Below are 17932 nucleotides of genomic sequence, written 5' to 3'. Positions count from 1 at the left end.
ACAGCACTATTTAACCATAGAATTTATAGAGCCATTCTCATGCTTAAAAACCACTGTTCTTGCCCCACTGCCTCTAGGATCAATTTCCACCTGGTTAGCCTGAGGTGCTTTGCTATCCAAGCCCAGCTGTCTCTTCGGAACCTCTTCTCCCCCTCAGCCTCCTCTGTCATAGGAGAGACTGCTGCACTTGTCTCCCTCCAGACCTTTGCCCCTGTTGTTTTCTTTGCCATAAATGCCCTTTCTCTACCTTCTTCAGTTACAAAACTCATAGTTGATCCTTGGGTTCGGTACAAACATCCCTCCAACACCCCCTTACCAGTCCAGCCCTCTGGAGCCCAAATAACTGCTCCATTCCCTGTTGCCCCTCAACAGTGATTACCTGTCTGTCACATACTTGCCACCTATCATAAGTGGCTATTTCCATGGGTTTCTCCTGTGCCTAACTCTGAGCTCCTTAAGGTTGAGGGTGGCCTCGTTCCTCTTTGCATCACCAGAGGCTCGCACAAGGTGGGCAGTCCCATTGCAAATAAGACAGTTCATCAGCTAGCTAATGAATGAAGTAGCCTGGATAGACACATTTCACACCACAGAATTCCAACAACCCACACGTCCATGAAATCGATGGCATCTCCTTGGGGTAACATCATTTGCCTTTTATTTGCAGAGCAGAATGCATATATCTGGTGCCTAGAAGGCTCTTTACTAGGATCAAAGATAAATGCATTTAAAGGTTATATCTGATGGGTTGATAGTCACAAAGAATGAGAAAGAATATAAAGAGGAAATTTATTGTTCTCTTACATGGATTTCATCTCTTGTGTCATTTAAACAGAAATATCTTGAGAGAAAGGACATTTAAACAGAGGAAAAAACAGCAAAGAACCAGCTTAGCATTATTGCTACACAGTGCTTCTTCTTTGACATATTGTTGACTCGCTGAAGGGTAGTTTGTCAACAAGGGTAGAGTTGAATCGTACACTTTCCTTTTCTTTCCCTTGGCACATAACACAGTGTGCAGCCCAGAGCTGCGCTCAGCTCACCCACCTCCTCTCAGAAGCCTTCCTTGATCCCCCCCCGACTGGTTTTACCCTCCTTTAGTGATCCCTCAGCACCATGCACACTACTTCATAATGCACTTACCACATTGTATTACTTACTGTCTCCTCAACGAGATCATGTTTTTCCTGAGATTAGAAACTATATCTTATTCTTCTTTGCATCTTCATGGCCCATTAGAGTGACTGGCAGCACAAATAAAACTTTGTTCAATAAATAAACCTTGGGCAGTGGGAAGTCCAGGCTTTAATGGAGAACAACAGCCTTTCTTGGCAATGGTAAACCGCAAGAACTTTTAGAATTTGGAATGAAAAGTGGGGAAATGTGTCTATGTATGAATCTATTTGGATGAAAAAAAGAAACCTTTGGTGTTATGGGGCCTGAGTAAAGGCACAATAATCATTAAATGATTCTAGACAATAAAAAGTTCTAGATAAAGACTTGCAAGTTTCCTTTTAAACCTGTTGATTTTGAGCCAGTGAATAAATATTGAAGTCTTAGTATAAGCAAATAAGAGTGCCAGAAGAGAAAGGAACAAGAAAATGCTTCTGCCAGCTCACATTTCATAATCCTGTGACCTTATGATTCTGAACACCTACATAAGGTATTTTTAAACCTTGGCTGTCACGTTGGGTGAATTTCCATGAAAAAGCCAGGCATTATGGAGTCAGAACTTGCATGGATTTCTTTCATCCAAGTTTCCATACAAACTGATGCCATTGGGTCATTTTCAGATCCAGGCCATTGGTTTATGGCTTCTTCCTGGAATGGACTGCATGATCATGCTCCACTTGGCAGTTTTCAAGGTGCCTGCTACTTTTGTTTTATAATCTGTCCATTTTTCTAGCAACCAGGTAGTTAACCATTGCCATTTTCAAGTGGAGGCACACTCCAGGTGGCTCACCAGTGAAGAATCTACTTGCTATGCAGGAAATGTGAGTTCATCCCCTGGATTGGGAGGATCCCCTAGAGTAGGACAGAGAAGGCAATGGCACCCCACTCCAGTACTTTTGCCTAGAAAATCCCATGGATGGAGGAGCCTGGTAGGCTGCAGTCCATGGGGTCACTAGAATCGGACACGACTGAGCGACTTCACTTTCACTTTTCACTTTCATACACTGGAGAAGGAAATGGCAACCCACTCCAGTGTTCTTGCCTGGAGAATCCCAGGGACCAGAAGCCTGGTGGGCTGCCGTCTATGGGATCGCACAGAGTCGGACACTACTGAAGCAACTTAGCAGCAGCAGCAGCAGCAGCAGCCTAGAATAGGAAATGGCTAAGCACTCCAGTATTCTTGCCTGGAGGATCCAAAGGACAGAGGAGCCTGGTGGGCTACAGTTCATGGGGTTACAAGAGTCAGACATGACTGAGTGACTAAACCACCACCACTACCACACTCACAGAAAAGGTATGAGAAAGGACCCTGGAAAGAGGAGCCTGTCTTGGTGCAGGCTGAGCCGATGTATAGAAAGTGGGACTGGTGACCTACTGAGTGGGCCTGAAAGCCTTTTCAGCCCACAAAACTCTGGGCTTTTCCATTAGTATATCAGGTGGTGCAGTGGTGGGAAAGGCAGCAGGCAATAGAGGACATTGCTCAGTGGCATTACCTCATTGGTGTGCTTACAGAAGCATAAAAAATAATAATCAGGCCAAGCCTGTAGTGATGGACAGATGTTGACATACTTTCTTGGGTGACTGGCCTCTTGTCCCCCCACCCCCTCAACTTGATCTGGCCTCAAGCTCATCCCCCATACCCCACCTGCCCAGTCCGACACACACACACACACACACACACACACACACACACACACACACAGAGGACACAGGTCCTGGACCAGGATACGCAGAAGAGCCATGTCCCAGTCAAAACTTCTCTCTCTAGCTGAAATGAAGACACAGCTACAGCTTTAACTTCAATCAGGACTGGGAAGGATTGGACATTTTTTTTCCTGACTTGAAAGCCTTACTGGGGACATAAGTTGAAGATAAATAGGAGAGTTAGTTGCCAGTTCCTAATACCATCATGGAGCACAAAGCATCTTTGCAGGAGTCAGCTGCCTTATTATTTTATACTGAAAGGGAAGAAAGATGCTCAGTGGAAAAGGAACTTCACATGCTCGCTGTCCTAAATGCTTTCCCTTCACTGAACATTGAGCCCAGTGTCCTATGTTCTATAGCAGTGGTTTTCAACCAACACTGATTGTCCCCAGTGGACCCTGGGCAGCATCTGGAGACGTATGCCGTTGTCACATCCAAGGGTGTATGTGTGCTGGCATGTAGCGACTTGGGCCAGAGATGCTGCTCAACAGCCTGCAAGGCCCGGCACAGCCTCCCACAACAAAAAATGATGTGGCTCAAAATGTCAGTAGTGCCAAGGCTGAGAAACTCTGGTCATTAGCCTTCTTTGTAAATACAATTTACACATTCTTAGCAAGGTAGATTGCTATTGATACATGAATACATTGAGAAATGTATATCACCAGCTTGCTATTTCATTTGTGCATGCTTAGTTGCTCAGTTGTGTCCAACTCTTTGTGACACCATGGACTGTAGCCTGCCAGGCTTCTCTGTCCATGGGGATTTTCCAGGCAAGAATACTGGAGTGGGTTGCCATGCCCTCCTCCAGGAGATCTCATCCCAGGGATAGAACCTGGGTCTCCTCCATTGCAGGTGGATTCTTTACTGTCTGAGCTACCAGGGAAGCTTTTTATGGAGAAGAGGGAAAGATGGGCTTTATTACTTTGCCAGGCAAAGGGGGGAACACAGCAGGCTAGCACCTCAAGAACTGTGCCCCCTAATTGAGACTGTTGAACAATTTTTGACAAAGAGCCAAGGCCCAAATTATAATTTCTCATCTTTGGCTGCATCATTGAAAGATTTGATCTAAGCAGTGGGTGTAAAATTTTGGAGAATTGTATATTGAGCACAGAGCAGCACAAATTTTCCTGCACACAGTAATTTGACTTTCTTACAGCCAACAACATGTCTTTTACTTCACGCTCAGCTAAGTCTTAAATATACTCCAAATGGCATAAAATTTGAAGAGTTCTTCCTCCTCACTTGGAGATATTTATAACCTTTTAGAAAATGACATATTGGGAGTATAATATACATTGTTCAAACATACATATATAGAAAATAAAATTTACATTTAAAAGCACATATTGTAGTACGTTTGTGTTATTTATTATCATGTTTTCCTGGATCAAAATATTTTCAGTTCACTATTTGCAAATCACAATGTTTATAATCCTATAGATACTTGTACTTAAGCATATATAAATAGATACAGATGTAAAAAAAATAGATTATTTTCCTTAGATGCCAGTTCTTTCCAAGTAGCTACATGTCAGCCAAACCACTTCAGATCAATACTGTGAAGACTATTGATCACTGGTTATTGCATCCATTGGTATACAATTGGTATTCAATGGAGACCAAATTGAACTGCCTTCATCCATCTTCAATTATCTTACATTACAGTCTGCAAAATAGGCAATGTTTTCCTTAAAAGTTTTTAATTAAAATTACTCTTTTCTTTAGGAATCAAGCATGACGAACATACTTCCACAATGAGAGTTATGCTCTGGTGAAGATATTTCACCATTTGTGAAAATAGTTTTACTTTCTGTAAAACATAGTATCATATGTTCTACCACAGTGGTTCACATTAGAAACGATTCGAGCCTTCAGTTCAGTTCAGTCACTCAGTCATGTCCAACTCTTTGCGACCCCATGAATCGCAGCATGCCAGGCCTCCCTGTCCATCACCCACTCCTGGAGTTCACCCAAACTCATGTCCATGGAGTCAGTGATGCCATCCAGCCATCTCATCCTCTGTCATCCCCTTCTCCTCCTGCCCCCAATCCCTCCCAGCATCAGAGTCTTTTCCAACAAGTCAACTCTTGGCATGAGATGGCCAAAGTATTGAAGTTTCAGCCTCAGCATCAGTCCTTCCAATGAACACTCAGGACTGATCTTTAGAATGGACTGTTTGGATCTCCTTGCAGTCCAAGGGACTCTCAAGAGTCTTCTCCAACACCACAGTTCAAAAGCATCAATTCTTCGGTGCTCAGCTTTCTTCACAGTCCAACTCTCACATCCATACATGACCACTGGAAAACCCATAGCCTTGACTAGACAGATTGCATCCAAGTACTGCATTTCGGACTCTTTTGTTGACCATGATGGCCACTCCATTTCTTCTGAGGGATTCCTGCCCTCAGTAGTAGATATAATGGTCATCTGAGTTAAATTCACTCATTCCAGTCCATTTCAGTTCGCTGATTCCTAGAATGTCAACATTCACTCTTGCCATCTCTTGTTTGACCACTTCCAATTTGCCTTGATTCATGGACCTGGCATTCCAGGTTCCTATGCAATATTGCTCTTTACAGCATCAGACCTTGCTTCTATCACCAGTCACATCCACAGCTGGGTATTGTTTTTGCTTTGGCTCCATCCCTTCATTCTTTCTGAAGTTATTTCTCCACTGATCTCCAGTAGCATATTGGGCACCTACTGACCTGGGGAGTTTCTCTTTCAGTATCCTATCATTTTGCCTTTTCATACTGTTCATGGGGTTCTCAAGGCAAGAATAGTGAAGTGGTTTGCCATTCCCTTCTCCAGTGGACCACATTCTGTCAGCTCTCTGAACAGGATGATCTCTGTTTGTTTCCAAGGCAAACCATTCAATATCACAGTAATCCAAGTCTATGTCCCAACCAGTAACGCTGAAGAAGCTGAAGTTGAACGGTTCTATGAAGACCTACAAGACCTTTTAGAACACCTAAAAAAGATGTCCTTTTCATTATAGGGGACTGGAATGCAAAAGTAGGAAGTCAAGAAACACCTGGAGTAACAGGCCAATTTGGCCTTGGAATACAGAATGAAGCAGGGGAAAGACTAATAGAGTTTTGCCAAGAAAATACACTGGTCATAACAAACACCATCTTCCAACAACACAAGAGAAGACTCTACACATGGACATCACCAGATGGTCAACACCAAAATCAGATTGATTATATTCTTTGCAGCCAAAGATGGAGAAGCTCTATACAGTCAGCAAAAACAAGACCAGGAGCTGACTGTGGCTCAGACCATGAACATCTTATTGCCAAATTCAGACTGAAATTGAAGAAAGTAGGGAAAACCACTAGACCATTCAGGTATGACCTAAATCAAATCCCTTATGATTATACAGTAGAAGTGAGAAATAGATTTAAGAGCCTAGATCTGATAGATAGAGTACCTGATCAACTATGGAATGAGGTTCGTGACATTGTACAGGAGACAGGGATCAAGACCATCCCCATGGAAAAGAAATGCAAAAAAGCAATATGGCTGTCTGGGGAGGCCTTACAAATAGCTGTGAAAAGAAGAGAAGTGAAAAGCAAAGGAGAAAAGGAAAGATATAAACATCTGAATGCAGAGTTCCAAAGAATAGCAAGAAGAGATAAGAAAGCCTTCCTCAGCAATCAATGCAAAGAAATAGAGGAAAACAACAGAATGGGAAAGACTAGGGATCTCTTCAAGAAAATCAGAGATACCAAAGGAACATTTCATGCAAAGATGGGTTCGATAAAGGACAGAAATGGTATGGACCTAACAGAAGCAGAAGATATTAAGAAGAGATGGCAAGAATACACAGAAGAACTGTACAAAAAGATCTTCACAACCCAGATAATCACGATGGTGTGATCACTGACCTAGAGCCAGACATTCTGGAATGTGAAGTCAAGTGGGCCTTAGAAAGCATCACTACAAACAAAGCTAGTGCAGGTGACGGAATGCCAGTTGAGCTATTCCAAATCCTGAAAGATGATGCTGTGAAAATGCTGCACTCAGTATGCCAGCAAATTTGGAAAACTCAGCAGTGGCCACAGGACTGGAAAAGGTCAGTTTTCATTCCAATCCCAAAGAAAGGCAATGCCAAAGAATGCTCAAACTACCGCACAATTGCATTCATCTCACACGCTAGTAAAGTAATGCTCAAAATTCTCCAACCAGGCTTCAGCAATATGTGAACCGTGAACTTCCTGATGTTCAAGCTGGTTTTAGAAAAGGCAGAGGAACCAGAGATCAAATTGCCAACATCTGCTGGATCATGGAAAAAGCAAGAGAGTTCCAGAAAAACATCTATTTCTGCTTTATTGAGTATGGCAAAGCCTTTGACTGTGTGGATCACAATAAAGTGTGGAAAATTCTGAAAGAGATGGGAATACCAGATCACCTGACCTGCCTCTTGAGAAACCTATATGCAGGTCAGGAAGCAACAGTTAGAACTGGACATGGAACAACAGACTGGTTCCAAATAGGAAAAGGAGTTTGTCAAGGCTGTATATAGTCACCCTGTTTATTTAACTTATATGCAGAGTACATCATGAGAAACACTGGACTGGAAGAAACACAAGCTGGAATCAAGATTGCTGGGAGAAATATCAATAACCTCAGATATGCAGATGACACCACCCTTATGGCAGAAAGTGAAGAGGAACTCAAAAGCCTCTTGATGAAAGTGACAGCGGAGAGTGAAAAATTTGGCTTAAAGCTCAACATTCAGGAAACGAAGATCATGGCATCTGGTCCCGTCACTTCATGGGAAATAGATGGGGAAACAGTGGAAACAGTGTCAGACTTTGTTTTTCTGGGCTCCAAAATCACTACAGATGGTGACTGCAGCCATGAAATTAAAAGACGCTTACTCCTTGGAAGGAAAGTTATGACCAACCTAGATAGCATATTCAAAAGCGGAGACGTTACTTGGCCAACAAAGGTTCGTCTAGTCAAGGCTATGGTTTTTCCTGTGGTCATGTATGGATGTGAGAGTTGGACTGTGAAGAAGGCTGAGCACCGAAGAGTTGATGCTTTTGAACTGTGGTGTTGGAGAAGACGCTTGAGAGTCCCTTGGACTGCAAGGAGATCCAACCATTCCATTCTGAAGGAGATCAGCCCTGGGATTTCTTTGGAAGGAATGATGCTAAAGCTGAAACTCCAGTACTTTGGCCACCTCATGCGAAGAGTTGACTCATTGGAAAAGACTGATGCTGGGAGGGATTGGGGGCAGGAGGAAAAGGGGACAACAGAGGATGAGATGGCTGGATGGCATCACTGACTCGATGGACGTAAGTCTCAGTGATCTCCAGGGGTTGGTGATGGACAGGGAGGCCTGGCGTGCTGCGATTCATGGGGTCACAAAGAGTCGGACACGACTGAGTGACTGATCTGATCTGATCTGATCTGACTAGACAGACCTTTGTTGGCAAAGTAGTATCTCTGCTTTTTAATATGCTGTCTAGGTTGGTCATAACTTTCCTTCCAACGAGTAAGCATCTTTTAATTTCATGGCTGCAATCACCATCTGTAGTGATTTTGGAGCCCCCCAAAATAAAGTCTGACACTGTTTCCACTGTTTCCCCACCTATTTCCCCTGAAGTGATGGAACTGGATGCCATGATCTTAGTTTTCTGAATGTTGAGCTTTAAGCCAACTTCCTCACTCTCATCTTTCACTTTCATCAGGAGGCTTTTTAGTTCCTCTTCACTTTCTGCCATAAGGGTGATATCATCTGCATATCTGAGGTTATTGATATTTCTGCCGGCAATCTTGATTCCATCTTGTGCTTCTTCCTGTCCAGTGTTTCTCATGATGTACTCTGCATAGAAGTTAAATAAGTAGGGTGACAATATACAGCCTTTACAAACTCCTTTTCCTATTTGGAACCAGTCTGTTGTTCCATGTCCAGTTCTAACTGTTGCTTCCTGACCTGCATATAGGTTTCTCAAGAGGCAGGTCAGGTGATCTGGTATTCCCATCTCTTTCAGAATTTTCCACAGTTAATTGTGATCCACAGTCAAAGGCTTTGGCATAGTCAATAAAGCAGAAGTAGATGTTTTTCTGGAACTCTTTTGCTTTTTTAATGATCCAGCGGATGTTGGCAATTTGATCTCTGGTTCCTCTGCCTTTTCTAAAACCAGCCTGAACATCTGGAAGTTCGTTGCTGAAGCCTGGCTTGGAGAATTTTGAGCATAACTTTACTAGCATGTGAGATGAGTGCAATTGTGTGGTAGTTTGAGCATTCTTTGGCATTGCCTTTCTTTGGGATTGGAATGAAAACTGACCTTTTCCAGTCCTGTGGCCACTGCTAAGTTTTCCAAATTTGCTGGCATATTGAGTGCAGCACTTTCACAGTATCATCTTTCAGGATTTGGAATAGCTCAACTGGAATTCCATTACCTCCACTAGCTTTGTTTGTAGTGATGCTTTCTAAGGCCCACTTGACTTCACATTCCAGGATGTCTGGCTGTAGGTCAGTGATCACACCATCGTGATTATCTGCGTTTTGAAGATCTTTTTTGTACAGGCATACTTATTTCTTAAGGTCTGCTCAAACTGGTTGAATCAGAGTATCTGAGGATGGTATTAAAACAAAAATAAAACAGACAACACTCACATACATACAAACAAGGATGCATATCAGGAGATTCTAACATGCTGCCCAGGCAGGAAGGCTGGCCTCGAACCCAGGTCCAAAGCACAGACTAACATAGGCAACCAAATCAGTGGGTAAACTGGGAAAATATTGCCCCATAGAGATAGTAGGGACTTTTGTCTGTCTTCGTCTAATGGGGATGATGCATGGGAATCGTCCAGGAGGATACACTGGTGTACAATGATTTAACAATGATTCATTTTAAAACTGCCATCCTGGCTCATGAATGAGAGATCTCTTTGGGCAATTAAAACAGCAATGTGGTATATATATTGCGAGGAATGCTGGTGTCACGGGGTGGTCTGAGTTCTGGCTCTTGCCCCAAACAGCTGTGGGTGAGCTCTGGAGGACAGCTTCCTCTCTAGTCTTGGTTTACTCACCTACACAATGAAGGGGTATGGTTTCCAGTATTTTCTTGTGTCTGCTAGTGATTTCTAGTGTTTCATTCAATTTACAGAAAAAAGCAACTATGACTGATAATAATGAATTTAGGAAAAAAGTAAACAATTTAACATTTTATATTTTTCATTAATTTATAAAGCCCTCTATTCAGTTCCCGGGTGGTGCTAGTGGTAAAGAACCAGCCTGCCAATGCAGGAGATGTAAGAGACGTAGTTGCAATCCCTGGGTTGGGAAGATCCCCTGGAGGAGGGCATGGCTACCCACTCCAGTATTCTTGCCTGGAGAATCCCATGGACAGAGGAGCCTGTGAGGCTACAGTCCATAGCATTGCACAGAGTTGGATATGACTGAAGCGACTTAGTACAGCCCAGCACATGGCAGAATAATAGAGAATTTTGGACAGTTTATAATTAAGATACGGATTTTATTATATCAAAAAATAGGCCTAGTATTTTGACTATAAGATATTTCTATAAGTAAATGCATCTTAAGCTAGAGATCAGTGAATTTTTCTGTAAAGGAGCTGACAGTGAATATTCTAGGCTTTGAGGAGCAGGCTCCAGAAAAACCTCTGTTGCGTCATTTTCTTTTTTAGTAATTTAAAAATGTGAAAAACAGGTGAAGGGCAGCATTTGCTGACCTCTGCCTTAAACAATCAAAATGTATACTTGCATAAAAACAAAATGCTCCTTTTTACATAACAGTAGCAACCCCTGAACCTGCTAGAAGCTATGGTTACCTGTTGTTACATGGAGAGATCGAATCTGGGCAATAAAAAACCTGCAAAGGAAATTTTTGGTGAAGGCCTACTGGTGACAGCCATTTGTCTGCAGGGTGACCAACTTGTCCTGGTGTGCCTGGCATTTGTCTGACACTGGCCTGTTTTTAGCACTGAAGGCCAGAGCCTGGGGAACACTGGCTGCTTCGTCAGCATGCATCTAGAACACTTAGCCAGGTTTCTTTCAAGGGAAGTGCGTGCTGTCGTGTCCAATTCTTTGCAACCCCATGGACTGTAGCCCGCCAGGCTCCTTAGTCCATGGGATTCTCCAGGCAAGAATAATGGAGTGGGTTGCCATTTCCTTCTCCTGGGGATCTGAACAATTCAGGGATCGAACCCACATCTCCTGTGTCTCTTGCATTGCAGGCAAATTCTTTACCACTTGAGCCATCCATCTAAGATCAAATTGAAAGGTGAAAAGCTTGAAATGGAAATACTTTCAGGAGCTTTAACATGTAAATGACAGGCAAGGACCCCAGCTGGAAAACCTTACAGGGAAAATTGTGAGAGAATATTTTATAGTCTTTTTTTGGATTCAGCTCAGTGGAGCCTAAATCCACCTTTCCGTTAACCATCCCAATGCAACCGGCCAAGGCTGAGGAAACCACTTACTCACAGGTGTCCGTTGTTTTGTAGTGCAAGTTTATACATCCTCTGAATGTGATCATTGCTCAACGTTATGATGAAACACAGCCCAACCTTATTACTCAGAAGTGACAGTTCAGAATTACTTCCTGGGTTTGTCTAAAGAGGACACAAGACATGAAACTAGCTATGAGCCCAACTATGAACAGAAAAATTACTAGTAGGGACTGCTTTGGAAATGGCCAGGAATAAAAGAGGGAACAAGTTTCTCGACATGCTTTTGTTATGTGCCTTATTATCAGTCATTTCAATCTTGAAACCACAAGTTCAAAGCTCAAAAGGCTATTTTCTGTTAGGAATGTGCCCTAAAATTAGGTGTACCGCCACCGGGGGAGCTTTGTTATGACCACATATTTTTTTCTGGTTGTATTGTAGTTTTATCAAAACAAGAGCTCATGTTAAAACATAAATATTAAAAAGCAGATATGATAGCTTGACAAAGGATGCCATTGAATAAAACAAAATTGAGGATATAAGGATATAGTTTAGAACCTTTTGCAATATCTTTTCATTGTTATATGTTTGTTCCAGTTCTAATCCTGTGTTTGGAACTATGGTTGTATCTTTATGACTCATCCATCGTCTTTGGGTCATAAAAACATCTTTTTTTCTGAGCTTCAGGTCAGCTTGGCCTTGTAAGTGCTTGCTTCCTCTGAAGCTGTGGCTTCAGGTCATTCTGTAAAGAATCTACTTCAGCAGATTCAGTGAGGCTGGAAAATAATCACACATTTCTCTTAATGGATCTTCCTTCCCCTTCTGTGGTAGAAAATCAAGGAGAGAGAGGGAAGACCCATTTAGGTACTGGCTGATGTCTTGGTTCTACAGGAAGCCCAGTAATGAGTATCTTTGCCTGAGTGGAAACAAACTCCCCTTTACTGTAAGGGGAGAGGTGGTTGGCTTTAAGGCCCTCTAACTAGGAACATTGGAAATTAAGTATTAAATTATTGCATTACCAGCTGTCTCCCAACATATGTGAATATGTACTACCACATAAATACAAATACACGTGTGATATTTGTGTCAGAGGTTCTATTGGTTCCTACTCACCCAACCCCATTCACTCAAATTCAAGATATAAGTGGACATCAACTTGCTATTTCACTTTGTGACAAGTCAGGACACTCTTGATCATTTTCACAGCATTTTAATACCAAAATCCCACCACCATTGGATGTATGCAAGTTAAATTTTTCTAAGTTATTTTCTGAGCTAAGCCTAAGTGTAGGAAGTTCTTTTTCTTAATGGCCTGCTAAGCTACTGCTGCTAAGTCGCTTCAGTCGTGTCTGACTCTGTGCGACCCCAGAGACGGCAGCCCACCAGGCTCCCCTGTCCCTGGGATTCTCCAGGCAAGAACACTGGAGCGGGTTGCCATTTCCTTCTTCAATGCATGAAAGTGAAAAGTGAAAGTGAAGTCGCTCAGTCGTGTCCGACTCTTAGCGACCTCATGGACTGCAGCCTACCAGGCTCCTCCGTCCATGGGATTTTCCAGGGGTGGGGTGCCATCACCTTCTCTGTCTTAATGGCCTATATAATAATAAATGGATGAGGCCTTACCCTGCTCCCTCACAAAATTTTTTACTGAACAATGGCTGAAATTGAGCCCCATCCAAACCCAACTTTGAGGCCTACGCCAAATGGCTCTACTATCCCAGGCCCCCTGTGCCTTCTGCTGCCCCCCGGGATCCCATCCCTGAATTACATGTTGTTCCCATGAGAGTCTGTTCCATGGCTTCCTGCTGTCCCCTGTTAGCAGTGCCAGTCTTACAGCTCTTGGCTCCTAGCTTCACTCAGGACTGCAGCCGCCTCTTTTTTTCTATACTGTCTAGTTATTAAATCATAGTCCCTGAGCTCAAGCCCTCCCTTTTCGACTGTGCTCTCTGATGCTGGGGCTGGACCTCTGCAAACATCCTCACGCCTTTGCCATCTGTCTCCCTGTTTGGCTCTGCCAGGAAGGGGTGCTCGATAGAGGCAGAAGCCTTGCAGACCGGACAGAAATTCTTCCCCTTTGCTTGCTGCCCTGTCAATGTCATCCTGGCCATGCTTCCTTGCCATGGCAGCATTGCTTCCAATAAGAATTGTTTGCAATTCCCAGTATTACTCTTCAGCTCTTTAAAGATATCAGTTCCCGCCACCTGGCAGCTGCCTCCTCGGAGGTCTGAGCCCCAGCTCTGTGCATAGATTTTCGGTTCTGATAATGTCACTTTCTTCCGTTTGCTCCTGCAGGCTTAGGAGGGGCATTGCTTCCACTTACAGTGATACCTCTATATTAATTCAGTCTTTCCTCCTTGTCTTCTCAGTCCTGTGCAACCGAGTCCCTATATTAAATTTTCTCTGTTGACTGGTGTTTCCTCCAGGGTGTCCTCCTTTCTCAATTGCATCTTGACAGACACTTGTCTGTTCTGATTCCTCAAGCATGCTACCTATCAGAAGAAGGGACCCTGGAAACGTCAATTCCAGCTTGTACAGGGTTTGTTGTCCCCTCACTGGAATCGGTGTACTTATATAAAATGGCCCCCAAAAGTCCACAAACACACACACACACACAAGTATTTCTATCATTGCTTTGTGACTCCTGCATGGATTGTTGTTGTTTAGTCGCTAAGTCATGTCTTGGCCACACACTAAGGGTTCTGCCCAATGATTCCCTTTGATAATTACTTAGAAAAACGAGCCTCCCTGCTGTGGAACCCCAACAAAGAGCCTAGAGTCCAGGACATTCCTGTCATTAATTCCATCCTTATCAGGATAAATCCAACTCTTTGTGACTCCATGGACAACTATACAGTCCATGGAATTCTCCAGGCCAGAATACTGGAGTGAGTAGCCTTTCCCTTCTCCAGGGGATCTTCCCAACCCAGGGATTAAACCCAGGTCTCCCACATTACAGGCGGATGCTTTACCAGCTGAGCCACAAGGAAAGCCCGTATCAGGATAAGCTGTATCTTATTCAAGGTCAGTCTGTTTTCCACTCTGACTGCTAGGAGAGAGTTGACCTGTCCCCAAAGGGTCAAAGGATTTCCAGACAAGCCCTAAGATTCCTCATTTTAACCCCACAAGTCACTTCTTAGATACATTTACATTCTTAAAGGTAAAGTGGACCTTAAAAATTATCTAGTATCTATTCCAACCTTTCATTTTAGGGAGGATGACAATGGGGCAAGTAATATAGACAAAAAAAAATTGGCTGACTATAGATAATTCACAGAATTCTAATTTCCCTCTGCCTGATGCTGTAAAGCAGCTAAAATATTCAAAGGAAATCTTATAAAATACATTTAGATTGTATTTTGAGCTGTAACATGGGTCTACACATCTTCAAGCATAGGATTACAGTCTCAACAAAAGCCAGGCTTGGTAACATGTAAATTTTATGGAAGAGTACTAAAGCAATTTTCCCATAATTATTCAGCACCTGTCATCCCTGAAAACTGTAATTGCAATAAAATAGAATGTTCCCAAATCATGAGGGGAGGCAATGTTCTGTGATCTGGAGCATGTGATGCCAGTGAGGAATGTAGCATATAATCTGAATATCTCGAATATGAAATGAAAATATCACAAGGGCATATGAGGTCAACATTTTTCAGTTATTCAAAATACTTTATTGTTGATCCTTTGTGTACTAGTGGTCACGTTTTTATATGATCCCATATAATCCTCTATGTGTTCTAGTTTTGATATTTGACTATGTCATTTTCACCATGATTAAAAATGAACTCTTTTTTCCCCCCATAAATGTAAAACTGTAGCCACAGTTGAAAATCAGGGATAACTCTCTATCATTATGTTTGAAGGTCCTCATTCCATTCAGAATGGTAGTGCTAGAGTTATCTGCTGGTTTTCTATTGCTGCATAACAGACTACCCGAAATCTTAGTTTAAACCAGCAAGCATTTCTTATTTCACCATTTCTGTGGATCAGGAATTCAAGAGCATCTAATCTAAGGTAGGTGGTGATTCACAAACTTGTATGAGATTGTAGTTAAGCTGTTGACCATGCCTGCAGTCATCCAGAGATTTGACTGGCGCTGAAAGATTGGTTTGCAGATGCACTCAAGTAGTTATTGGCATGCCTCAAGTCCTAGTGGGCTTTTGGCCTGAAGCCTCAGGTCCCCCGTGGGCCTACTTAAAATATAGCAGTTTGCTTCCCTTGGAACAAGGAAGTTTTGAGACCCTGCTTTCAGTTCTCTTGGATATATACTCAGAAATGGGATTACTGGGTCATATGGTAGTTCTATATTTAATTTTTTGAGAAATTGTCATATTCTTTTCCATAATGGTTGTACCATTTTACATTCCCATCAACAGTGCACAAGAGTTCCAATTACTCCACATCCTCACCAATGCTTATTTTCCGTTTTGTTTGTTTACATTAGCCATTATAATGGATACGAGTTGGTATCTAACTGTGTTTTTGATTTGCATTTCTCTAATGGTTAGTGATGTGGAACATCTTTTCATGTGTGTGTTGGCCATTTATATGTATTCTTTGGAGAAATGTCTAATCAAGTCCTTTGACCATTTTTAAATCATGTTACTTGGGTTTTTGGTTGTTGTTGAGTTGGAGTTCTTTTTATGTATTAGATATTTATTCTTTATCAGATATATGATTTGCAAATATTCTCTCCCACTTTATAGGTTACCTTTTTACTCTGTTGATTGTGTCCTTTAATGCACAGATTTTTAAGTTGGATATAGTTCCATTTGTCTATTATTGCTTTTGTTTTCTGTACTTTTAGTGTCATGTCCAAGAAATCATTGTCAAATCCAAAGTCTTGATGCTCTTCCTTCTGTTGCCTTCCGGGAATTTCATAGTTTTGAGTCTTAAGTTTAGGTCTTTAATCTATTTTGACTTAACCTTTTAAACATTTTATTGAGGATTAGTTGATTTACAATATGTTTAATTTGTGCTGTACGGCAAAGTGATTCAGTTATACATATATATTACATATATTCTTTTTTATATTCTTTTCCATTATGGTTTATCACAAGATACTGAATATAGTTCCCTGTGCTCTACAGGAGGACCCTGTTGTTTATCCATTCTGTATATAATAACTTGCATCTTCTAGTCCCAGGCTCCAAATCCTTCTCTCCTCTCTTGAGAACCACAGGTCTGTTCTCTATGTCTGTAAGTCTGTTTCTATTTCAGATATGTTCATTTGTGTCATAATCTTTAGATTCCACCTAGAAGTGATATCTAGGTGTCTTTCTCTTTCTGACTGACTTCTGTTAGTGTGATAATCTCTAGGTTCATCCATGTTGCTGCAAATGGCATTATTTCATTCTTTTTTATGGCTGAGTAATATTCCATTATTGATGGCACTGCACTCCAGTACTCTTGCCTGGAAAATCCCATGGTGGAGGAGCCTGGTAGGCTGCAGTCCATGGGGTCGCTGAGGGTCGGACACGACTGAGCGACTTCCCTTTCACTTTTCACTTTCATGCATTGGAGAAGGAAATGGCAACCCACTCCAGTGTTCTTGCCTGGGGAATCCCAGGGACGGGGAAGCCTGGTGGGCTGCCATCTATGGGGTCGCACAGAGTCGGACACGACTGAAGCAACTTAGCAGCAGTAGCAGTAGCAGCAATATTCCATTATATATATATATATATATATATATATATATATATATATATATATACACACACACACACACCATATCTTCTTTATCCATTCATCTGTTGACGGGCATTTAGGATGTTTGCATGTCTTGGCTGTTGTAAATAATGCTGCTATGAACATAGGGGTGCATGTATCCTATCAAATTGTAGCTTTGTCTGGGTATATTCCCAGGAGGGAATCGCTGGATCATATGGCAACTCTATTTTCAGTTTTTTGAGGAATCTCCATATTGTTTTCCATAGTGGCTGCACCAGTTAACATTCCCATCAATTATTTGTGTTTTTAATTTCTTTCAGGAGTGTTTTATAGTTTTCAGTATATAAGACTTTCCACTTTCTTGACATTTTATTATTTTTGATACTATTTTATATGAACTTTTTTTTCTCAATTTTCTTTTCAGATTTTTCATTCTCAGTGTATAGAGACACAACTAACTTTAGTGTGTTGATTTTATGTCCTACAACTTTGCTAAATCATCTATTCTGATATTTTTGGTGTGGAATCTTTAGAGTTTTCTCATCTAAGATCATGTCATTTGCCTTTAACTCTTCCTTTTCAATTTGGATATCTTGTCTTTATTTTTCTTACCTGATTGCTCTGGCTAGGACTTCCAATGCTATTTTAAATAAAAGTCTTGATAGCAGGTATTCTAATCTTGTTTGTGATCTTAGAGGAAAAGCTTTCAGCCTTTCCCTAATGAGTATGATGTTAGCAGTAGGATTATCATGTATGGCTTTTATCATGTGCAGGTAGTTTCTTTTTATTCCTGGCATGTTGTTTTTCTCATGCAAGGGTGTTGGATCTTGCCAAATGGTTTTTCTGCATTATTTGACATGATCATGTAGAGTTTTTTCCCCCACTTTGGTCCTTCCTTCTATTAATGTGTTATACTAACACTTATCAATTTTCATATATTGCACCACTCCCACATTCCA

This window comes from Bos javanicus, chromosome X (genome assembly GCF_032452875.1).
Source record: "Bos javanicus breed banteng chromosome X, ARS-OSU_banteng_1.0, whole genome shotgun sequence".
NCBI classification, from domain to species: Eukaryota; Metazoa; Chordata; class Mammalia; order Artiodactyla; family Bovidae; genus Bos; species Bos javanicus.
The sequence above is the reverse complement of the archived record's forward strand: the minus strand, read 5'-3'. Positions refer to the sequence as shown.